We start from the raw sequence: 25650 nt of genomic DNA, 5'->3' as shown, positions 1-25650 counted from the left end.
TTTTCTCAGAGGATTCCTTCCAGAGGCATCACAGCCTCCCCACACTGACCATGTGTCAAACAAACAGACACCATATTAAAAACATAAAACACACCCATGGGTGGAGGTATGTGGTTAGCCAAACCTGCCCACCTCTCCAGCCATCTATAAAATCTGTCGTTAGTAATAGTGCTAGAAAACAGAAGCGCTGATAGGGTTTTACCAGATAAATAACAGGTTAGTATATAAATTAATACACTCACCAAATGTGGTTGTGAAGGATCACAACCACCATAGATAGTATAGGATAATGGCGGCTGCCGCGGCCCCACGTGCAGAAGTCTTCAGTGTAGGAGGAGAAAAAGGGGTTAAACCCGCGCAATCCGGCAAATAAGATGTAGGGATGTTGATAGATTAATCACTCTTTTATTCCATAGGTCTACGCGTTTCGAGGTATAGAGACCTCTTCCTCAGGACCAGAAATTCAACCATTTTCTGGTCCTGAGGAAGAGGTCTCTATACCTCGAAACGCATAGACCTATGGAATAAAATAGTGATTAATCTATCAACATCTCTACATCTTATTTGGCAGATTGCGCGGGTTTAACCCCTTTTTCTCCTCCTACAATAAAATCTGTCGTTGGAATACCCTAATAAAACTCTTGGCATTACAGGTATCAGAGCAGGCATCCAGATTTACACCACCTCTGTGATACATACCCATTACCCGCTGTCATGTTATACTTTTACACAGTAGAAAACACAGAATCCACCATTCACAATAGGTGATGCGAAAGGTCACCTCCTCCCCCTCCTGTACAATGACTGATATCACCTCTATATACAATAGATAACACAGGAGCCACCGTTCACCATAGGTGATGACACAGCTCACCACCTTCTCCTGTACAATGATCGAAAACATCTCTATATACAGTAAATACAAGAACCACAATTTACCATAGGTGACGTCACAGCTCACTTCCTCCCTCTCCTGTGCATTGACTGATAACACATCTACATACAGTAGATAACACAGGATCCACCATAGGTGATATCACAGCTCACCTTCTCCTCCTTCTGTACTATGACTGAAAACACCTCTATATACAGTAGATAACCCAGGATCCGACATTTACCATAGGTGATGTTACAGCTCACCTCCTCCTCCTGTACAATGACTAAAACACATCTATATATAGTAGATAACACAGGGTCCATCAATCACAATAGGTAATGTTACAGCACACTTTCTCCTCCTACTGTACAATGACTGATTACACCTCTATATACAATAGATAACACAGGATCCACCATTCACAATAGGTGATGTCACAGCTCACCTAGTCCTCCTCCTGTACAATGACCAATAACACCTTTATATACAGTAGATAACATAGGATTCACCATTCACACTGTGATGTCACAGCTTACCTTCTCCTCCTCCCGTACAATGATCGATAACTCCTCTATATACAGTAGATAACACAGGATCCACTATTCACCAAAGCTGATGTCACAGCTCACCTCCTCCCCTTCCTGTACAATGACAGATAACACCTCTATATACAGTACATAACACAAGATCCACCATTCACCATAGGTGATATCACAGCTCACCTCCTCTTCTTTTCAGAATGACCTTTGCACACGCTCATTAGATGCTTCAATACAGTAGCTTAGGTCAGTCTGTTCATTGTGGCTAATATTCATGTGCATTTCCTAAAACAACAGAAAGTATGACTCTAGAACAGCCCCGAATGAACAGCGCAAAAATGGTAAGATAGTGATATAATTTTTTTTTTAAATAATAACTAATTAAAATAACTAATAAATAAATAATAAATAATTAAAATAACTAATAAATAAATAATAAATATTTTAAAAAATAAATATTTGAATAAAATAAATTTACCATAAAATCTTGATATATACAATAGGTCATTTTCTGATCACAGATTATCTTTTAGCAGGAGTGTCTCTATGATTATGGGGCAGACACAATCCACAATCTCCCATCCAGGAAAATCCTTTTTCAGAAAAAACCTAAAAACAAAATTGCTCGTACAATCCGCATGGATCATGAAAACAAAGACTGATCAAACACGTCAATCAATACAATCGACTTTTTTTCTGAGCCTCAGATGTAGCAGAGCTGAATGTGTTCCTGACCTCTTTCGAGTTTCTAGACCGATAGTTAAACCGAAAGTCCCGAGTTCCCTGGGGGCGGCCATATTGGAGAGACATATATCCATCCTGTACGATCTGTGTAGACGGTACAGCGGGATGTGAGCGCCTCAGGGCAGCTGAAATAAGTTATATCGTCCGCGTTCTTTGTACAAACTTTGCAAAAATCAATCGCACAAGTGAATATAAGAAAACTTGTTTTATATTAGTGTAACCCTTTCAAGCCCGACCATTTTTTCTCTTTTGCGCTATTGTTTTTCCTATTCTTCCAAGAGCCATAACTTGTTTATTCCACTGTTGATCCTCCCATACGAGAGCTTCTTTTTATTGTTGGTGATACTAAATATATTTATTATTATGGTATTAATTAAAAAGCAAATACCTCATATCTATCAATCACTCTATCGCTATCTATTATTGTCATGCATAACGGATGTCATGCATAGCGGATGTCCGGCGCACGGCGAAACACACAAACAACAAGGGGGGCACCAGGGACACTTTGACAACGGTGGTCTCTTCGCTAGGGAGACAGGTGAGGGGACACTTCCTGAACTCACCTCAAGTAATTTCCTGAGCTCCCTAGTGTCTCTATATGGGTTGTTTCAACCCATCGCCGAGCCGGATACCTAATCCCTCACTAGCCCTACCAACACCCTGGATAGTGAGCTGGCCGGCGAGAGACACTAGTCCCACCACTGCACTAATCAACATGGAAGGGAAGGATGGACAGACAGGGGAATCAACAAAAGGATAAAGTCCAACTTCACTGCTGCAGTCATACACCACTAGCCCTAATCCCTCACTTAGCCCTACCAACACCCTGGAAAATGAGCTGGCCGGTGAGAGACACTTGTCCCTCCACTGCAGTAATCAACATGGAAGGGAAGGAAAGGCAGACAGGGGAATCAACAAAAGGAAAAAGTCCAACTTCACTGCTGCAGTCAGACACCAGGACTGCAGCCTACACCGCTTCTGACGACAAGGGCTCCAACAGCTCCTTCCACCTCCAGGCCTAGATACAGAATGGATTCAGAATAACCGGCACCCTCTACTGAGAGATGTGACCATATATAGGGGAAGAGAGTGGTCACAAACCAGAAGCACATGAGGAGGAATAATCAGAAGCTGCTGGAAAGTAAAACTGATTGCTGAGAGTTTCCTAATGCTGAGAGACCACAATTATCTATCTATCTATCATTTATCTATCTATCTATCTATCTATCTATCCCTCTATCTATCTATCTATCTATCTATCTATCTATCTATCTATCTATCCCTTTATCTATCTATCTATCTATCTATCCCTCTATCTATCTATCTATCTATCTATCTATCCCTCTATCTATCTATCTATCTATCTATCTATCCCTCTATGTATCTATCTATCTCTCTATCTATCTATCCCTCTATCTATCCCTCTATCTATCTATCTATCTATCTATCTATCTATCCCTCTATCTATCTATCTATCTATCTCTCTATCTATCTATCTATCTATCTATCTATCTATCTATCTATCTATCTATCTATCTCTCTATCTATCCCTCTATCTATCTATCTATCTATCTATCTATCTATCTATCTATCTATCTATCTATCTATCTATCCCTCTATCTATCTATCTATCCCTTTATCTATCCCTCTATCTATCTATCTATCTATCTATCTATCTATCTATCTATCTATCCCTCTATCTATCTATCTATCCCTTTATCTATCTATCTATCTATCTATCTATCTATCTATCTATCTATCTATCTATCTATCTATCCCTCTATCTATCTATCTATCTATCTATCTATCTATCTATCTATCTATCTATCCCTCTATCTATCTATCTATCTATCTATCTATCCCTCTATCTATCCCTCTATCTATCTATCTATCTATCTATCTATCCCTTTATCTATCTATCTATCTATCTATCCCTCTATCTATCTATCTATCTATCTATCCCTCTATCTATCTATCCCTCTATCTATCTATCTATCTATCCCTCTATCTATCTATCTATCTATCTATCTATCCCTCTATGTATCTATCTATCTATCTCTCTATCTATCTATCCCTCTATCTATCCCTCTATCTATCCCTCTATCTATCCCTCTATCTATCTATCTATCTATCTATCTATCTATCCCTCTATCTATCTATCTATCTATCTATCTATCTATCTATCCCTCTATCTATCTATCTATCTATCTATCTATCTATCTATCTATCCCTTTATCTATCTATCTATCTATCTATCTATCTATCTATCTATCTATCTATCCCTCTATCTATCTATCTATCCCTCTATCTATCTATCTATCTCTCTATCTATCTATCTATCTATCTATCTATCTATCTATCTATCTATCTATCTATCTATCTATCCCTCTATCTATCGATCTATCTATCCCTTTATCTATCTATCTATCTATCTATCTATCCCTCTATCTATCTATCTATCCCTCTATCTATCTATCTATCTATCTATCTATCTCTCTCTCTATCTATCTATCCTCTCTATCTATCTATCTATCTATCTATCCCTCTATCTATTATTATTATTATTTATTATTATAGCGCCATTTATTCCATGGCGCTTTACAAGTGAAAGAGGGTATACGTACAACAATCATTAACGGTACAAGACAGACTGGTATAGGAGGAGAGAGGACCCTGCCCGCGAGGGCTCACAGTCTACAGGGAATGGGTGATGGTACAATAGGTGAGGACAGAGCTGGTTGCGCAGTGGTCTACTGGGCTGAGGGCTATTGTAGGTTGTAGGCTTGTTGGAAGAGGTGGGTCTTGAGGTTCCTCTTGAAGCTTTCCACGGTCGTGGAGAGTCTGATGTGCTGAGGTAGAGCGTTCCAGAGTATGGGGGATGCACGGGAGAAATCTTGTACACGATTGTGGGAAGAGGAGATAAGAGAGGAGCAGAGAAGGAGATCTTGTGAGGATCTAAGGTTGCGTGCAGGTAGGTACTGGGAGACTAGGTCACAGATGTAGGGAGGAGACAGGTTGTGCATGGCTTTGTATGTCATGGTTAATGTTTTGAACTGGAGTCGTTGGGCGATGGGAAGCCAGTGAAGGGATTGGCAGAGTGGCGAGGCTGGGGAGTAGCGAGGGGAGAGGTGGATTAAGCGGGCTGCAGAGTTTAGGATAGATTGGAGGGGTGCAAGAGTGTTGGAAGGGAGGCCAGAGAGCAGGAGGTTGCAGTAGTCGAGGCGGGAGATGATGAGGGCATGCACTAATGTTTTTGCAGATTCTTGGTTAAGAAAAGCACGGATCCGGGAGATATTTTTGAGTTGTAATCGGCATGAGGTGAAGAGGGCTTGGATGTGTGGCTTGAGGGATAGAGCAGAGTCGAGGGTCACTCCAAGGCAACGAGCTTGTGAGACTGGGGTGAGTGAGCAACCATCAAGTGTGATGGAAAGGCTTGTTGGAGGAGATGAGTGAGGAGGAGGAAAGACAATAAACTCTGTTTTGTCCATGTTAAGTTTTAGGAATCGCGCCGAGAAGAAGGATGAAATAGCAGACAGACATTGCGGAATTTTGGTTAGTAGGGAGGTAATGTCAGGTCCAGAGAGGTAGATCTGTGTGTCATCGGCATAGAGATGATACTGGAAGCCGTGGGACTCTATGAGCTGTCCCAAGCCGAAGGTATAGATGGAGAACAGCAGGGGTCCAAGAACTGAGCCTTGAGGGACACCGACAGATAGGGGGCCAGATGAGGAAGTGGTGTGAGAGTGGGAGACGCTGAAAGTTCGGTCGGTTAGGTATGAGGAGATCCAAGATAGGGCCAAGTCTGTGATGTCCAGAGATGAGAGAATCTGTAGTAGAAGGGAATGGTCTACTGTGTCGAAGGCAGAGGACAGGTCCAGGAGGAGGAGGACAGAGTAGTGTCGCTTGGCTTTGGCGGTTAGTAGATCATTGGTGACTTTGGTTAGGGCAGTTTCGGTAGAATGATGTGGTCGGAAGCCAGATTGAAGCCGGTCAAAGAGGGAGCAGGAGGAGAGGTATGAGGACAATTCAAGATGGACATGCTGTTCCAGTAGTTTTGAGGCGTAGGGGAAAAGGGATATGGGGCGATAGTTTGACACAGAGGATGGGTCAAGGGAGGGCTTTTTGAGGATGGGTGTAATAGAGGCATGTTTAAAGCATGAAGGGACTACACCACTTGCTAGTGATAGGTTGAAGAGATGGGTTAGGGCTGGGATGAGGACTGCGGTGATGTTGGGGATGAGGTGCGATGGGAGCGGGTCCAGTGCACAGGTGGTTAGATGTGATCTTGAGAGTAGAGTGGAGAGATTGTTTTCTGTCATGGGGGAGAAGCTGGATTTGGAGGAAGAAGGCTGAGTAGCTATGATGAGGGGCTGTGGTGATTGTGGGCCAAAGCTTGCTCTGATGTTGTCAATCTTCCGCTTGAAGAAAGAGGCAAAGTCTTCAGCTGAGATGAGAGGAGAGGGAGGTGGTGCCGGAGGACGGAGGAGAGAATTGAAAGTGTTGAATAGCTGTTTAGGGTTGTGAGAGAAAGAAGATATGAGGGATGAGAAGTAGGTTTGTTCTATCGATCTATCTATCCCTCTATCTATCTATCTATTTATCTATCTATCTATCTATCTCTATCTATCTTTTTATCTATCTGTCAGACGTAACATCTAATGTCTGCACCAGATTTCAGCACCAAATGTGCAGCTCCTGGTAGAAAACCTCACCGAAATGGCGTGAAAACTGTTTTTGTGTGGGTTTTTTTGACACGATATGCAGATTTGGTGCTAAAATTTATACACCATATTCCTGCACCAAATCTGCATTTTGTGGCAAAAAAACCCATGTCAATACCCCATGTTTTGATGCGCTTTTTTTTTTGCCAGGAGATGTAGATGTGGTGAAGGAATATGATGTATAAATTTCAGCACCAAATCTGCATCTGTTGGCAAAATATATACAGTTTTCTTCCAGGAGATACAGGCCTCATTGAACTGAATGAGTTCACCTGAGGTGAGGTCACTGAGTTCACCTGAAGTCACCTGAGGTCAGTTTACTTGCAGCAACAAGTGGGTTACTGTGGGGTACTTTTTATTATTATTATTATTATTTAAAAAATGCATCTGCCTCATTTCTAGCTAACCCTCTATTTATCTATCTAATCTATCTATCCATCTATTTATCTATGTATCTATCTATTTATTCTTCTATCTATCTATCTATCTATCTATCTAACCCTCTATTCATCCATCTATCACTCTATCTATCTGTTCATCTATTTATCTATCCATCCATCTATTTATCTATCTACAGTATTCATCTATCTATTTATGTATCTATCTATCCATTATCTATCTATCTATCTATACCTCTATCTATCTATCTATCCCTCTATCTATCTATCTATCTATCCCTCTATCTATCTATCTATCTATCCCTCTATCTATCTATCCCTCTATCTATCCCTCTATCTATCCCTCTATCCCTCTATCTATCTAGCTATCTATCCCTCTATCTATCCCTCTATCTATCTATCTATCTCTCTATCATCTATCTATCTATCTATCTATCCCTCTATCATCTATCTATCTATCCCTCTATCTATCTATCTATCCCTCTATCTATCCCTCTATCCCTCTATCTATCTATCTATCTATCTATCTATCCCTCTATCTATCCCTCTATCTATCTATCTATCTATCTATCTATCTATCCCTCTATCTATCTATCTATCTATCCCTCTATCTATCTATCTATCTATCCCTCTATCTATCTATCTATCCCTCTATCTATCTATCTATCTATCCCTCTATCTATCTATCTATCTATCTATCTATCTATCTATCTATCTATCTATCCCTCTATCTATCTATCTATCCCTCTATCTATCTATCTATCTATCTATCTATCTATCTATCTATCTATCCCTCTATCCCTCTATCTATCTATCTATCCCTCTATCTATCTATCTATCTATCTATCTATCTATACCTCTATCTATCTATCTATCTATCTATCTATCTATCCCTCTATCTATCCCTCTATTCCTCTATCTATCTATCTATCCCTCTATCTATCCCTCTATCTATCTATCTATCTATCCCTCTATCTATCTATCTATCTATCCCTCTATCTATCCCTCTATCCCTCTATCTATCCCTCTATCCCTCTATCTATCTATCCCTCTATCTATCTAGCTATCTATCCCTCTATCTATCCCTCTATCTATCTATCTATCTATCTATCTATCTATCTATCTATCTATCCCTCTATCTATCCCTCTATCCCTCTATCTATCTATCTATCTATCTATCTATCTATCTATCTATCCCTCTATCCCTCTATCTATCTAGCTATCTATCTATCCCTCTATCTATCTATCCATCTATTTATCTATCCCTCTATCCCTCTATCTATCTAGCTATCTATCCATACATCCATCCATCTATCCCTCTATCTATCTATCTATCTATCTATCTGTGGCGCCCCTGACCTGGTCAGGCACCACTGAGTACTGCACCCATGCTGGGGACAGTGCAACACAGGTAATCCAGAAGGCTGACCGAGGTGTGACTACACAGGCGCATAGTGATCAGGTCTCACACATGTACCTTTGGGAGGACCCCTGGGGATCCCAGGAGGGGGCAAAGCCTTCACCTCCACTTGAGGAGTGGAGGGGGCGAAGCCTCCATCTCCACTCAAGGGGTGTGGTAGAGAGCCTGGTTGCTAGGTGGCGTAGGCAAGAACAGGAGAGGAGGAGCAGTGAGCCGGTTTAGTGCAGTAGTCCAGGGAGAGCAGACGTCAGGAGCAGACCCCTGGGGCTGTTGCAGTCTAACAGCGTCCGCGCAGTGACTACCGACGGGGGAGAACGGTCACCTGGTAGTGCTGCCCGAACCCCACACACAGCTGGAGAGAGAGCCGCGTAGTGGAAAGTACGGAGACTGTCAGGGAGTACCAGGCCCAAACGGGCGGCAGATCCCGGTGCGGGGATAGATCCACCTTTCCTTGCTATACCTGCCGGTGTGGGGCCCTTAAAGCCCACGCCACAACACCCCAAAAGCCGCAGCCACGTAGCCACAGTTAGGGCCCATAGTTCACAGGAGGCAAGCAGCTGGAGTGATCTGGTCCAGGCGACAAGCAAACGGCAAACAAACGAGGGGAGCAGCTACTTCCCTGGGTGACCCCCATAGGGACTAAAAGTCGGGGTTACCACAAACCACAGAAGGGCTAAGGAAGGCGAGTCGGTAGCCACCCTCATCAGTCAGCCTGAAGGACACCTGGTTCCAGCCTGGTTCATCCCAGCTACGCCCGGGTTACTCACCCTGCCATCAACAGTGAGTAAAACCCCTGAAAGACATTCTGCTTGTGTTGAGTTATTCTGCGCCTTGTGGTTCCACACACTTACACAGGGCCCTGGGGCTTGCCTCACTCTCAGGAGGCTATTACAACTGACTGCACCCACCATCAGCCCCAGGCATCCCTTAATCTGCAGTGGCGGTCTCCACTGACCGCAATTCTGAGAGTGGCGTCACGACAATCCTAAATAGAAGATCTCCTACCTGTGACAGGATCCAGCCGAGTGGAGTCCCTGAAGGTAATGCACCGACACTGCACTTGTGGGGCTTCACATATCTATCCCTCTATCCCTCTATCTATCTATCTATCTATCTATCTATCTATCTATTTATCCGTCTATTTATACATTAACTGCATAAAGAACAATACTATTGAGATTTTTAGACAGAGACAATCCTCTGGCAGACGACCTTGCAGCCTGCGGTCACTGTTAGGGTTTCTGCCTTCTATCCTATGTAAGAGAAGTTACAGAGGTCACACAAAAAAAGAACAGCAGCAGTTGTTTGCCGGCACTGTACCTGGTTTATATTCATGTTTACAGAACAGTTACTCCATATAGTACATTCGTGTAATATTGTGAAGATTTTTTAAAGGTAAAATCCTTGATGCTTTTTCCATTTCTTTTTTTTAATCTCACATTGAAGGTGATATAATACAGTATATCTCCATAAAACATATGAAACCTAATTATAAATCAGTCATTAAAATGTTATAGAACAACTTACCAAAAGTTACATCCACATTAGGTGGTAAGATTCAGTTTTCTTCAGGATCAAAATAGGTTCCGATGGATTCTAAATAATAAAACATACACTGTTATGTATACAGTGCTTTAGTATCATCATTATATAATAAAACGTCCTGCAACTCAACTTCCGATATTGTTTTATTATATGTAATATTTTTTTTTTCAAGATGTCTGCTTGCTGTATAAAAAAATGGCTGGTCGGTACAGCCCCATACAATAACATTGGGTAGCACTCGTCTAATGTATACGCTCGTGTGAGCGCATCCATACAATACAAAACCCCTTATTCACTGTAATAGTCATGGTGGTACCTGGCGCTGTTCACACCACAGACTCTGACACTCCACACTGTGATTTCACTGGGGCTTCTGAGTTGCTCGGGCATCGACCAGCTGTGTGCTCATTAGTGATCAGGCTGGCAGGGGTTAATCTCTCCTACCCTGCTGGTTACCTCTAAAACATATGTTACGAGAAACCTATTGCAGCTTCTCCCCACCTTTTTAAGACGGTGGAAACTGACTTCCTGTGCCGATTATAGCTTTAAGAGATACCGGTCCAAGTGCTGAAGTGATCCAGTGCTGTTTAGTGTGTTGTGCGAAATCTCTTGTCACCTGGTCTTTCCCTCTTTACTCTTTATTTCCTTATTATCACGGATTGTCTAATACATCTGTGTGTCATTTCTGTGAGCTAGAGTTTTGGTTTCCCCGGTTGTCTATTTGTGTGGGTTTAATCACTTCTGTCCCAGCCCTCTCCTGGGGTGGAGGAGAGGGGGTATTAGAGCAGGGCTGGCAGCAGTAGGGCTTGGCTGGCGGTTCAGACCTCTTCACCAACAGATAACGGACAGCTAGGGCCACCTAGCCTGAATGCCAGTCTAAGAGCCCCAGTCCCCAGTTATCCTCCTATACTTCATGACAGCTAATCTACAGTACATGATTACAACCACTATCTAGTGTCTGCAGCTGTAACCCCAGATGAAGGCTGATGGAAAAACGTGCGTCGGGGCTTGTGCCATCATAGCCGGATAGGTCAGGTGCTTTATGCATATAATAATATTATATATAATCATAAAGGGAACTTTAATTGAGCACATGTACCCTGCCACTCCATTTATATTCTGTCCTATTGTCGAGCAGTACAAGTTTACCTTGGCTGAAAGACTTTTGTCCTTGCTCTCCATTTGCCACAAGATCACAACTAAGACAAGTTGAATGAAGCGGATGGGCTGGCTGTGCATGTGCACTATAACCTCTAGTTAAAGTCAATGGCACTAGCAAAAATATCCTGGTGTTGCGCATTGAAATTATGGTGACTCTCACATGCAATGAGTAGACCAGCAAGTAACATCTGTGACCAGTGGCACTATTAGACTTCTGGAATAAGTACCTGTTTATGTGATGGTACCCATACCTCTCTAACAGCTATCACTTAACCAGTGGATCGGGACAACCTTTAAAATATTACACATTTGGACCTATTTAGGCTAACTAAACAGTTGTTTTATATTTTATATATATTTATATTACTTAATTATCCTCCAGGTATTGCACAATTATACAGTTTTAATTGTAAGCTATTTAATTACCTTATTTGTTTCACTCTGTTCCAAACATTTTGCTGCTCTCCATTAGAAGCTGCTTTGAACCGCTGCTCAGCTCATATGTGTACATTATATTCAACCAATCAAAATATGGGAATTCCCCTGTCTGAATACGGAGTTGAGGAGCAGAGAGGCTTCAACAGGAGTTTACAGTACATGGATTGTTTGCAAATAATGTTCGGATCTTGCTGAGCAGCATTTGAAAGCAGCTACTAAACACACATACATTGAAACGTCATTGCAGCAGTCTTGGGAGTGGGGAGAAGGAAGCAAAACAGGTAACAAAAATCCCTAACTTTGCAATGCCTGGAGGATCATTGAATTAATAAATGTAGCCACTTCAAGTTAATTTTGGGGTGTTCAGTTTTTAGCATTAACTGACTGCAGAACCCCAGTCGCATAAAATGTGCCCTGTTACATTGCCATACACATGTCACACAATAATTAGGCTGATTTGCCATTCAGGGACCTGGAAAAGCTGGGTATTAATCCCTTTGCAAGCTATAATAGCAATGTTTCTGTAATTTGGTAATGCCGACGTCCATTCTCTCCTTTTTCTCCTGTGATGACTTGATTGTGTGTATTTTCTGGGAAGTGGACGGGGGTCGCAGCAGAGGAGCTGGTGATTAGGATGCAGTGTTAGATATATCAAACGTTCCATAGAATCCATATCAAACAGAATTTCCCATCCATGTTTAATCAGTACATCCATGTATAATATAAAACACTACATAGAGGAATACCAAGATGCAATCAGGGGGCTACACACACACACAGCCAGGGTCACGGATAAAAAAAAAGCTGATCATGGACAACAAGTAACACTCCACCAAATTTATTTTTTTTGGCGCCTGGGATCAACAAAGGCAGAATCGGGCGTTCGCCTGCTGCAAACTGATTCATAGGCAGGCTAGTAAGAGTTAATGTATGCTAGTCTGCTTGTTAGGCTCATGTGATCACATATGGTGGGGAAGCCAATCACATCTGCTTCCCTCCTATTTATGCTAGATGAAATCTTCTACCAATGCCAGCTCTAGCTTACTCTGTTACTCTGTTACTTACAGCTATAGGTTACTCTGAGCTTTGGTGTCCCAGACTTTCTGGTGAAAGTGTTGCTTTTGCTTAGAGTGGTTGTGGATTATACCCCTGTTCATTTGTTGCTTCCTTCCTGCTCTTGTTTTCCTCCTTGTCTCTTACTGTCTAATACCGCTGTGTGTGTGTGTGTGTTCTGAGTAACATAGTTTTTGTTTCCCCTGTCTGTCTATTTCTGTGGCTTTCAACACACTCCTGTCCTGTCCTTCCCTGGGGGAGGGGGGAGAGGTAATAAAATGAGAACTGGTCAGTAGCAAGGCCAGACTCAGGCCTCTCCACCATTAGGAGTATCCCTGAGGTTAGGGATAGCATAGGGCCCCCTAGCTTGAAGGTCAGCTTTAAAGCCCCAGTTCCCTGCTATCCCATAGTCATTGTGACACTGGCAAATTCAAACTATTTACCATTTGTATTGCATAAATCACCTAAACTGGCTGCCGATATTTTACACATTGCAGAAGATTGCATCAGCTAGAGAAGGATCATATGACCTCTGGCAGAATTCACTCAAATTCTTGGCAATTATCACATCACATGGTATACCACAGTCAATCAAGAGGGAACTATCACAGCCAGTATAAAAACCTAGGCAGGGAATGCAGCAGCTGCTTTGCATGGAATCTTGAAATCAAGAGGAAACTATCACAGCCAGTATAAAATCAGTGGCAGGGAATGCAGTAGCTGCTTTGTAGTGAATCTGGAAATCAAGAGGGAACTATCACAGCCAGTATAAAATCAGTGGCAGGGAATGCAGCAGTATAAAAGCAGAGGCAGGTAATTCAGCAGTATAAAAGCAGAGGCAGGGAATGCAGCAGCTGCTTTGTAGTGAATCTGGAAATCAAGAGGAAACTATCACAGCCAGTATAAAATCAGTGGCAGGGAATGCAGCAGCTGCTTTGTAGTGAATCTGGAAATCAAGAGGGAACTATCACAGCCAGTATAAAAGCAGAGGCAGGTAGTTCAGCAGTATAAAAGCAGAGGCAGGTAATTTAGCAGTATAAAAGCAGAGGCAGGGAATGCAGCAGCTGCTTTGTAGTGAATCTCAAACTCAAGAGGGAACTATCACAGCCAGTTTAAAAGCAGAGGCAGGGAATGCAGCAGCTGCTGTGTTGTGAATCTGGAAATCAAAAGGAAATATCACAGCCAGTATAAAAGCAGAGACAGGGAATGCAGCAGTATAAAAGCAGAGGCAGGGAATGCAGCAGTATAAAAGCAGAGGCAGGGAATGCAGCAGTATAAAAGCAGAGGCAGGGAATGCAGCAGCTGCTGTGTTGTGAATCTGGAAATCAAAAGGAAATATCACAGCCAGTATAAAAGCAGTGGCAGGGAATGCAGCAGTATAAAAGCAGAGGCAGGGAATTCAGCAGTATAAAAGCAGAGGCAGGGAATGCAGCAGCGTGTGTTGTGAATCTGGAAATCAAAAGGAAATATCACAGCCAGTAAAAAAACAGTGGCAGGGAATGCAGCAGTATAAAAGCAGAGGCAGGGAATTCAGCAGTATAAAAGCAGAGGCAGGGAATGCAGCAGTATAAAAGCAGAGGCAGGGAATGCAGCAGCTGCTTTGTAGTGAATCTGGAAATCAAGAGGGAACTATCTCAGCACCGTGATGCCATTGCGCGGCTGCATCGATACAACTCTATGTGTGACGTCCGCTCACGTGACCGCCGCACGGCTGTCATGTGACCGGAAGTGTCGGACATGGGGGCGATGCGGCTGGCGAGTGGCGTCCCTAGTTGCTGGGGCATCGCATGCGTCACAATTTCGCCCACCGGATATGATTGGTTGATGCTTCCTTTTAACAAGCACTTCCCCTCACATCACCACTCCCCCTGACGAAGGCTTTGACAGCCGAAACGGCCGTCGGGCAGACGCAGGTCCCATTGTGCTCCAGGATTTTCCCTTCCAGGTATGTTACCATCTAAGTAACTCTAGGTTTCATGGCCCATTTACATGTACATTCTTTGTGGAGGCTGGTGTGGCTCAATTGTGTCTTCTGTGGTCTTCATATACTTTATGAGCCCCTGATAATTAGTAATCAATTATACTGCCATCTTGACCAGCACACCGCCTCCTATCCCTGACACATGATGAACATATAGTTCTTCCTGGTTGGTATGTTGTGTTGCCCCTTATATCAATTGTGGTTAAGGGAAGATACCATGTTTATCTATTTACTTCTTTGAGCACTCTATTGATACCTATTGGTTTATAATTAGACCCTGGACTAACTGTGACCTGTAGTCTCACCTGTGATTGTGCCGCTATTCACCTACCCTGTGTTTAATAAAGTTCATCACTTTCAAATATTGGCGTTGTTGTCGCAATTTTCCTTTTTCATATGTCTTACATTAGCGACTTGCCACGGTCCTTATCCCGCCATGTATATCTATGATACTATCCTATACATAACATCTTGTTAAATCATGGTGTGGCTGTGGTTTTTGTGTAATATTTATTCTGCTGTGTTTTGCACAGGTGTTTTCACCCCAGTCATGGACTACAGAGCAAAAGAAATATGTTGGCTTGATCAAGCCAATCAGGTGTTTGGTGAAACTAGTTGTGACACACCATCTACAGGTGACCACAATCTTGAGGAAGCATTTACCACCATACAACAATTGCAACTAAAAAGATCCAGACTATGGTGGAATCGCTTATTTTTACAAAAATATATATCCAAAAATTTGATACCCAGGGGCCTCAGGGTTCGGGTGATCCCCACGTTTTTCATTGATGATGAGACATTTATTTCTAGGTGGGAAGATGCCTGCAATATGTGCTCTTCCATCTTTATGGAATTATTGGTAGAATCCAATAGAAAAAATATTTCTGAGATAGATATCAAATTGGATGAGATTCAATCTAAGTTTAAAACTGACTGTCCATCTGATCAGTTATCTATGTACGATGCAAAATTAGAAAAAGCACTTGATGCCTGCGTGAAGAAAATTCATGAGACACAGGCTAGGAAACTAGCCAGAGACCAACGAGACTCTTCCCAAAAGGGTGTATATCATTGGAGACACAGTCCCTCCGGTTCACCCAGGGCTTCCCGTGTTGCCTCCTTCTCTTCACTTTCTGCAATGAGCGACCAATCGGATGCATCCTCTCTTCAATCTAATATTACTACCAGATCTGGCCTAACAAAGGGATAGAATCAGCTCACCCAGACATCATGGAGACTCCCATAGAAGACAGGTGCACGGTAAAGCCGGCCCGGCTGTGAAACTCCAAGAAGAAGAAAATCCAGCACTGTGCTGGATTTTCTTCTTCTCAGATCTGGCCTAACTATTGGGAGACAGAGAGACAATAAAACATCTACTAATAAAACCAATAACTACAGGACATCTGGACATAGACATCCTAATAAGGTGATTAACAGTGGCGTAACTAGAGTTTGATGGGCCCTGGTGCAAACTTTGGACCGGGGCCCCCCTCCATGTACACAACACTTAGGGTACGGGATAATGATGCTGACACTTGGCTTTTACCCACAGCACCCAGGTTTCCCATGATCTAAAATCCCTCTGTCATACATCTTTCCCTCAGCACCCAGCTTTCCCATATCAGAGCATGGGAAAGCTGGGTGCTGAGAGATGTATAGCAGAGCATGGGAACACTGGGTGCTGAGAGATGTATAGCAGAGCATGGGAAAGCTGGGTGCTGAGAGATGTATAGCAGAGCATGGGAAAGCTGGGTGCTGAGAGATGTATAGCAGAGCATGGGAAAGCTGGGTGCTGAGAGATGTATAGCAGAGCAGGGGAAAGCTGGGTGCTGAGAGATGTATAGCAGAGCATGGGAAAGCTGGGTGCTGAGAGATGTATAGCAGAGCATGGGAAAGCTGGGTGCTGAGAGATGTATAGCAGAGCATGGGAAAGCTGGGTGCTGAGAGATGTATGGCAGAGCAGGGGAAAGCTGGGTGCTGAGAGATGTATAGCAGAGCAGGGGAAAGCTGGGTGCTGAGAGATGTATAGCAGAGCATGGGAAAGCTGGGTGCTGAGAGATGTATAGCAGAGCATGGGAAAGCTGGGTGCTGAGAGATGTATAGCAGAGCATGGGAAAGCTGGGTGCTGAGAGATGTATAGCAGAGCATGGGAAAGCTGGGTGCTGAGAGATGTATAGCAGAGCATGGGAAAGCTGGGTGCTGAGAGATGTATAGCAGAGCATGGGAAAGCTGGGTGCTGAGAGATGTATAGGAGAGCATGGGAAAGCTGGGTGCTGAGAGATATATAGCAGAGCAGGGGAAAGCTGGGTGCTGAGAGATGTATAGCAGAGCATGGGAAAGCTGGGTGCTGAGAGATGTATAGCAGAGCATGGGAAAGCTGGGTGCTGAGAGATGTATAGGAGAGCATGGGAAAGCTGGGTGCTGAGAGATATATAGCAGAGCATGGGAAAGCTGGGTGCTGAGAGATGTATAGCAGAGCATGGGAAAGAGCCCTTTTCCCTCAGCACAAAACATTCCCATCCCATACTTGTATCTTTTTCCTCCCTCATATATAGTTCTCAAAATACTATAATGGCCCCCACATAGCCTTCCATATAGTATAAAGGGTCCCACATAACCCTTCATATATTAGAATGCACCCCATAGTCCTCCATGTATTATAATGCATTTCCCATAGTTCTCCATATTTTATACTGCACCACAGTCCCCCATGCTTTATAATGCACCCCCACAGACCATGTGTAAGGTAGCCTCCATAGTCCTCCATATATTATAATGTAGCCCCCATAGTCCTATATGTATTATAATGCAGCCCCATAGACCTCCATGTATAATGCGCTGCTATAGTCTATGTATAAGGTGTCCTTCATGTTTATTATGCAGTCCCATAGACCTCCATGTATCATGCAGCCAGCACCCCCAGGCCTCCATGTATTATGCAGCCAGTCCCACCAGGGCCTCCATGTGTCATGCAGCTAGCCCCACCAGGTGTCATGCAGCCAGCCCCACCAGGGCCTCCATGTGTAATGCAGCCAGCTTCCCCCGGGCCTATATGTGTCATGCAGCCAGCCCCCCCAGGGCCTCTATGCGTCATGCAGCCAGCCCCCCCCAGGGCCTCTATGTGTCATGCAGCCAGCCCCCCCAGGGTCTCCATGTGTCATGCAGCCAGCCCCCCCCCAGGTGTCATGCAGCCAGCCCCCCCAGGGCCTACATGTGTCATGCAGCCAGCTTCCCCAGGACCTCCATGTGTCATGCAGCCGGCCCCCCCAGGGCCTCCATGTGTCATGCAGCCAGCCCCCCCAGGGCCTCCATGTGTCATGCAGCCATCCCCCCCCAGGTGTCATGCAGCCAGCCCCCCTAGGGCCTCCATGTGTCATGCAGCCAGCCCCCCCCAGGGCCTCCATGTGTCATGCAGCCAGCCCCCCCAGGGCCTCCATGTGTCATACAGCCAGCCCCCCCAGGGCCTCCATGTGTCATGCAGCCAGCCCCCCCAGGGCCTCCATGTGTCATACAGCCAGCCCCCAGGGCTTCTATGTGTAATGCAGCCTGCCAGCCAGCCCCACCAGGGCCTCCATGTGTCATGCAGCCAGCCCCCCCCCCCAGGTTTCATGCAGCCAGCCCCCCCAGGGCCTCCATGTGTCATGCAGCCAGCCCCCCCAGGGCCTCCATGTGTCATGCAGCCAGCCCCCCCAGGGCCTCCATGTGTCATGCAGCCTGCCAGCCAGCCCCACCAGGGCCTCCATGTATCATGCAGGCAGCCCCCCCAGGGCCTCCATGTGTCATGCAGCCAGACCCCCCAGGGCCTCCATGTGTCATGCAGCCAGACCCCCCAGGGCCTCCATGTGTCATGCAACCAGACCCCCCAGGGCCTCCATGTGTCATGCAGCCAGACCCCCCAGGGCCTCCATGTGTCATGCAGCCAGACACCCCAGGGCCTCCATGTGTCATGCAGCCAGACCCCCCAGGGCCTCCATGTGTCATGCAGCCAGACCCCCCAGGGCTTCTATGTGTAATGCAGCCTGCCAGCCAGCCCCACCAGGGCCTCCATGTATCATGCAGGCAGCAAAATAAAAAAACAAATACCTCTCTGCTCCTTCTGACCCCTTCGACTGCGGTAGTTATGCCCCTGCCCCCATATGTCACACACCCTGCTCCCTATACAGCCTGCACCCCCATATCACACACACACCCTGACCCACATATCTCACCCTGCCTGTACCCCAACTTACCCCTCTCAAACACTCTGCACCCTTCACATGCTTCTGTCACAGTCTGCAGCCCTCATATCCCACTCACCCTGCAGCCCCTCCCCTCATGTCCCCTCTTTTCTCATTACCACTCATGTGTTCGAAGTATCTTCTCCTGCTTTCTGCCCGGCATCCTGTGTCTCCTCCCACACAGTCACATGGGCGTGACATCATCGCAGGTCCTGGTAGGGATGAATTCCGTCTGCCGTGCAGAATCTCCTCATCTCATCACAACGCCTGGTGGCCTCTCCAGGTCAGGGGCCCCTCTGCCCCCTGCAGACACTGGGCCCCCCTGACTCACAGGCCGGCCCCCTAACGATCTCACAGTCGGCCACTACACAGCGGCACTACACATAGGGGCCCGGCAGCCGGCTCTGCAGAGCGGCTGCCGGGCCCCTATAACCCTGCGGGCCCGGTCGCAGTGGCGACCTCTGCGACCGCGATCGTTACGCCCCTGGTGATTAACCTTAGTTCTCATGTCCTCTTACCCTCTGATATCTCTCTTTTGGAGAAGGGTTTCACTTTTTCACCCACCGCCAGATTTGATAGATTCATTGCCACCAAGGATTTGCACCTGTTTGCTTGCTCCCTACTTTTTAAAAAATATTTTTTGATGCTAATTTGAATGATCTCTTTCCAACAGAGGAGGAACAAATAGCCCTGCGTGACCTTGAGGAACTGGCCAGTGACCATGCCACCCCTGAAGGAGGTAAGATTCCTCCTTCTATACGCCCTCGTTCAAGGAAGTTTCTTCCATTATCATCTTGTGCCAATATAGACCTGTTTGTACAATTGGTCTCCAGAGAATATGAGAACATTCCAACAGGTATATATCATGATAATCTTACCAGGCAGGAGCGGAGTAGGTTGAGGGAGTTGCGGGCCTTGCCGGGTGTTGTGCTGAAGCCAGCGGACAAGGGTGGGAACTTCGTTGTCTGGCCAACGGATCTCTATGAAAAAGAGGTTTATAGGCAGCTACGAGATAAGATCTGTTACAAAAAGCTGACCTTCAATCCGTTATCTACATTTACTGATCAACTTCAAAAGATCCTTAAGGTGGCATTAGACAACGACGTGATCACCAAGGACCTGTCTTCTGCGCTTCATGTGGTTGAGCCCGTGATCCCCACACTATACCTCCTGCCAAAAATACACAAAGATGTACAGTTAGGTCCAGAAATATTTGGACAGTGACACAATTTTCGCGAGTTGGGCTCTGCATGCCACCACATTGGATTTGAAATGAAACCTCTACAACAGAATTCAAGTGCAGATTGTAACGTTTAATTTGAAGGTTTGAACAAAAATATCTGATAGAAATTGTAGGAATTGTACACATTTCTTTACAAACACTCCACATTTTAGGAGGTCAAAAGTAATTGGACAAATAAACCAAACTCAAACAAAATATTTTTATTTTCAATATTTTGTTGCGAATCCTTTGGAGGCAATCACTGCCTTAAGTCTGGAACCCATGGACATCACCAAACGCTGGGTTTCCTCCTTCTTAATGCTTTGCCAGGTCTTTACAGCCGCAGCCTTCAGGTCTTGCTTGTTTGTGGGTCTTTCCGTCTTAAGTCTGGATTTGAGCAAGTGAAATGCATGCTCAATTGGGTTAAGATCTGGTGATTGACTTGGCCATTGCAGAATGTTCCACTTTTTTGCACTCATGAACTCCTGGGTAGCTTTGGCTGTATGTTTGGGGTCATTGTCCATCTGTACTATGAAGCGCCGTCCGATCAACTTTGCGGCATTTGGCTGAATCTGGGCTGAAAGTATATCCCGGTACACTTCAGAATTCATCCGGCTACTCTTGTCTGCTGTTATGTCATCAATAAACACAAGTGACCCAGTGCCATTGAAAGCCATGCATGCCCATGCCATCACGTTGCCTCCACCATGTTTTACAGAGGATGTGGTGTGCCTTGGATCATGTGCCGTTCCCTTTCTTCTCCAAACTTTTTTCTTCCCATCACTCTGGTACAGGTTGATCTTGGTCTCATCTGTCCATAGAATAATTTTCCAGAACTGAGCTGGCTACATGAGGTGTTTTTCAGCAAATTTAACTCTGGCCTGTCTATTTTTGGAATTGATGAATGGTTTGCATCTAGATGTGAACCCTTTGTATTTACTTTCATGGAGTCTTCTCTTTACTGTTGACTTAGAGACAGATACACCTACTTCACTGAGAGTGTTCTGGACTTCAGTTGATGTTGTGAACGGGTTCTTCTTCACCAAAGAAAGTATGCGGCGATCATCCACCACTGTTGTCATCCGTGGATGCCCAGGCCTTTTTGAGTTCCCAAGCTCACCAGTCAATTCCTTTTTTCTCAGAATGTACCCGACTGTTGATTTTGCTACTCCAAGCATGTCTGCTATCTCTCTGATGGATTTTTTCTTTTTTTTCAGCCTCAGGATGTTCTGCTTCACCTCAATTGAGAGTTCCTTAGACCGCATGTTGTCTGGTCACAGCAACAGCTTCCAAATGCAAAACCACACACCTGTAATCAACCCCAGACCTTTTAACTACTTCATTGATTACAGGTTAACGAGGGAGACGCCTTCAGAGTTAATTGCAGCCCTTAGAGTCCCTTGTCCAATTACTTTTGGTCCCTTGAAAAAGAGGAGGCTATGCATTACAGAGCTATGATTCCTAAACCCTTTCTCCGATTTGGATGTGAAAACTCTCATATTGCAGCTGGGAGTGTGCACTTTCAGCCCATATTATATATATAATTGTATTTCTGAACATGTTTTTGTAAACAGCTAAAATAACAAAACTTGTGTCACTGTCCAAATATTTCTGGACCTAACTGTAAATGTTCCACCCGGGCGACCGATTGTATCAGGTAGAGGAAACTTCCTGGAAAATACCAACAGATGGATTGATGCTAAGCTCCAACCATTGGTTGAGGGCCTACCATCGTTCACCAAAGATACTGGTGAATTTCTTCGCAAGATTGACGGACTGTGTGTGGGGGAGGATACCTTACTGGTGACAGGCGACGTGAAATCCCTGTACACCAGTATAAGACATCATGATGGGCTTCGGGACACTCGTTTTTTTCTAGAGGCGTCTAGTCTCCTTACGGACATTATAAATCTTGTCATGGAATTGTTGGAGTTCACACTAACACACAATTTCTTTGTGTTTAAGGGGTCCTTCTACTTGCAGCTCCAGGGAACAGCGATGGGGGCTTCTTTTGCCCCCTCTTATGCCAACTTGTTCCTGGGGTTGTGGGAGAGGGACCTCTTCCTGTCGGATCAGCTGCCGTCGATGGACCGTGTCCTCTTTTGGACACGGTACATCGACGACATCTTTTTGATCTGGCAGGGTACAGAGATTGAACTCCATGAGTTTATGAAGTCTCTCAATTCCAATGACCTTAATATTCATATTACGTATACCCTCCATACGCAGTCGGTCTCCTTCCTTGATGTCACGGTTACGAAAGACTCTTCTAATGTCATCCAAACTGACATCTTTCGGAAAGAGACAGCAGGCAATATGCTTTTACATGCAACTTCATCATATCCGCAGTACATGATTCAATCTATCCCCGTAGGACAATTTCTGCGCTTGCGCAGGATTTGCTCTATGAATTCGGATTTTGAGAAGAGAGCCATTGATCTCAAGCATCGGTTTTACGCCAGAGGTTATAGTAAACGATGCGTCAAGAGGGCCTACAATAGGGCTAAATATTCCACCCGACACTCTTTACTGTATGCCCCGAAAAAGTCACAATCACAGGAAGTGCTGAGATTTGTCACCAACTACCATGGCCAATTTTCAGCTATGCTCTCTTGTTTACAAAAATTCTGACCAGTTTTGCAGGCTGACCCTGTTTTGGCTCGCATAATTCCTAACAGAACCATGCTGAGTATCCGTAGGTCTAAAAATCTCCGTGACCATCTTGTCACTAGTCACTACGAATCTGTTGTTCAGCCTTCTCCTTTTGGCTTCCTAAATCCGCGTATTGGATGCACACCTTGTGGCCACTGTGTGGCCTGTCCGAATGTCGATAGGACATAATTCTTTTACAGATTCTGCAGCAACCCACATTTTCCATATCAATAAATTCATTACTTGCACCACAACAGCTGTCATCTACTATGCCACATGCCCCTGTCCCAAAATCTATGTCGGTTTGACAACAAGACAATTTAAGGTGCGCATTAGAGAGCATGTGAATGGGATATTGGCAGCTGCTGACTGCCTTGACATTACATCTCTTAAGACCATTCCCCGTTATTTTAAGTAACATCATGGATCTAATGCAGCACTGTTAAGAGTCAGGGGCATTGATCACCTTGATTCTAACATCCGTGGTGGCAAAATTAGCCAAAAGTTGGCGCGAATGGAAACAAAGTGGATTTGGATCCTGAAAACCCTTCACCCCATGGGCCTCAATGAAAATATATCATATGCCTCATTTTTGTGATGGTCGAGGTTTAGGGGTGCTTGTTATTTTAATTGTCTTTTCTAAATTGTTTTCTCTTAATTTTTTCCGATTTTAACCTTATATTTATATCCCACTTAGACATCAACCTCTCATCCTGTGCATCGTACTCCATCATTCGTCATTCTACTTGCATGTCGAATCCCTTTAGGACATCTATAAAATTAATCTTTGTAGAGGAGTGGATCCTTTTTCTTCAATCAATTTGATATCCGGATTTTGAGTAGTTCTACATTGGTGATCATATATGTATGTCTGCCACTATATTCTATTATGGCCAATGAATCCTTGCTGCAACCTATTAATAATTTATGACATATGTGGGGATATGCATGTACTGTTCTTTTATTTTTCATGGTGTAAATGATGTATTATATCTTGGAAAATTGTATTTATATTTCTACTTGGCATTATAGATACCTAAAATGAAGTTAGTTTCTATGATACCTTTGTGACCATTAAATGCCTGTTTCTTCCCACATTTTAGGTCATATAGTTGCAGTAACTATGTATTTTATCTATACTAATACTATATCATAGGTTCGGACCCTGATTATGACACATGTCCTATATTGAGTCTGTGCTGATTGAGTTACAGACCTTTTCCCTTCCCTTTTCGCTGCACAGTTGTCTCCGCTGGGTGAGCACGCATGCGTGCGGTCAGCACCGTGATGCCATCGTGCAGCTGCATCGATACAACTCTATGTGTGACGTCCGCTCACGTGACCACCGTGCGGCTGTCATGTGACCGGAAGTGTCGGACATGGGGGCGATGCGGCTGGCGAGTGGCGTCCCTGGTTTCACCTGTGATTGTGCCGCTATTCACCTACCCTGTGTTTAATAAAGTTCATCACTTTCAAATATTGGCGTTGTTGTCGCAATTTTCCTTTTTCATATGTCTTACATTAGCGACTTGCCACGGTCCTTATCCCGCCATGTATATCTATGATACTATCCTATACATAACATCTTGTTAAATCATGGTGTGGCTGTGGTTTTTGTGTAATTTTTGTGTAATTTTTTTTGTGTAATACTCAGTCAGTATAAAAGCAGAGGCAGGGAATGCAGCAGCTTGTTTGTAGTGACTCTGGATAGTGAGAGGACGTCACAGCTCACAGTTCAGCCATAGATATACAGCGAGAAAGCCATATAACACTGAAGAAACTGTCCAGATAGTGTGTGACAGCACGAGAAAAGAACATTAAAAGAGAATAGTGTGATAAACATCTTTTCAGGTTATTTTGGAGTACTTTTGATTTGTGGCAAGTCGCTTAGCCGTAAAATTAATTTCCTATAAAAATTCATTAAAGATTTGCTTATCTCTAGTTGATAATGATTTATGTGTAGAACTAACCCCATATATAATCCCTGTGATCACAGTTGCCACCTGGCCGGTAAAAAAACGGGCACAGCCAGTATTTTTCCATGGAGACCGGTGAAATTAAAATATTTTTCCGGCAATAGCCAAAGCCAGTATTTTAGCATTGTAAAACAGTGCGTGGCAGTAAAGTTAATTCTTACATGAATTAATTACTACTCCTTTGCTGTCCAGCCCAATAAACGCTCGCAGTGTCAGGACTAGGTCGTTTGGGATTGGCACCAGGAATTGCAACAGGCAAGTCAGCAGAGAGCCGGAGACAGCAGACGGCCGTCCCACGCCGTCCCGAGGAAGGAGAGCAGAAGAGCGTGCTCCCCTCACTGGTTTCACACTTCGCAATGACTAATCTATACAAAAAAAAATCCAATAGCCCTTGGTGATTCATGGCAAATTGATAGTGGTTTTTTTTTTACAATTTGACCAAAATTGTACAAAAACACATCAAAAAAACACATCAAATAAAATCGGCAATTGTAAATCAATATTTTGGGATGGATTCAGTAAAGTGATAAAGTTGTCTTGACAATGATTAATTTTCAGATTTACACATTGAAACAAGTCCCTAAAACCAAGTCCCTTTTTTAATTTTCAGGTATCTTTGGGTAAAAAATGTGGCATGGTGGTGTGCTACTAAAGGAACCAAGAGGTACTGATTTTGTCATGCAGTTCTGCTCCATACTCA

The 25650-nt window shown here is 44.2% G+C and overlaps 1 protein-coding gene across 2 annotated transcripts in view; it reads right to left on the bottom strand.

Moving 5' to 3' along the window:
• ZBTB7C (zinc finger and BTB domain containing 7C) overlaps nt 1–25650 on the bottom strand; it is a 288510-nt gene that overhangs the window by 170046 nt on the left and 92814 nt on the right. The window contains exon 2 of one of the 2 annotated variants that reach the window (XM_075327284.1): nt 10230–10298. The exons of the other annotated variant lie outside the window; for it this stretch is intronic. The gene's annotated coding sequence lies outside the window, so the exon portion shown is untranslated. The remainder of the gene's footprint in view (nt 1–10229; nt 10299–25650) is intronic. 2 annotated transcript variants of the gene reach the window in all.

This window comes from Anomaloglossus baeobatrachus, chromosome 1 (assembly GCF_048569485.1).
Source record: "Anomaloglossus baeobatrachus isolate aAnoBae1 chromosome 1, aAnoBae1.hap1, whole genome shotgun sequence".
NCBI classification, from domain to species: domain Eukaryota; kingdom Metazoa; phylum Chordata; class Amphibia; order Anura; family Aromobatidae; genus Anomaloglossus; species Anomaloglossus baeobatrachus.
This window is presented reverse-complemented; position numbering and strand designations above follow the sequence as displayed.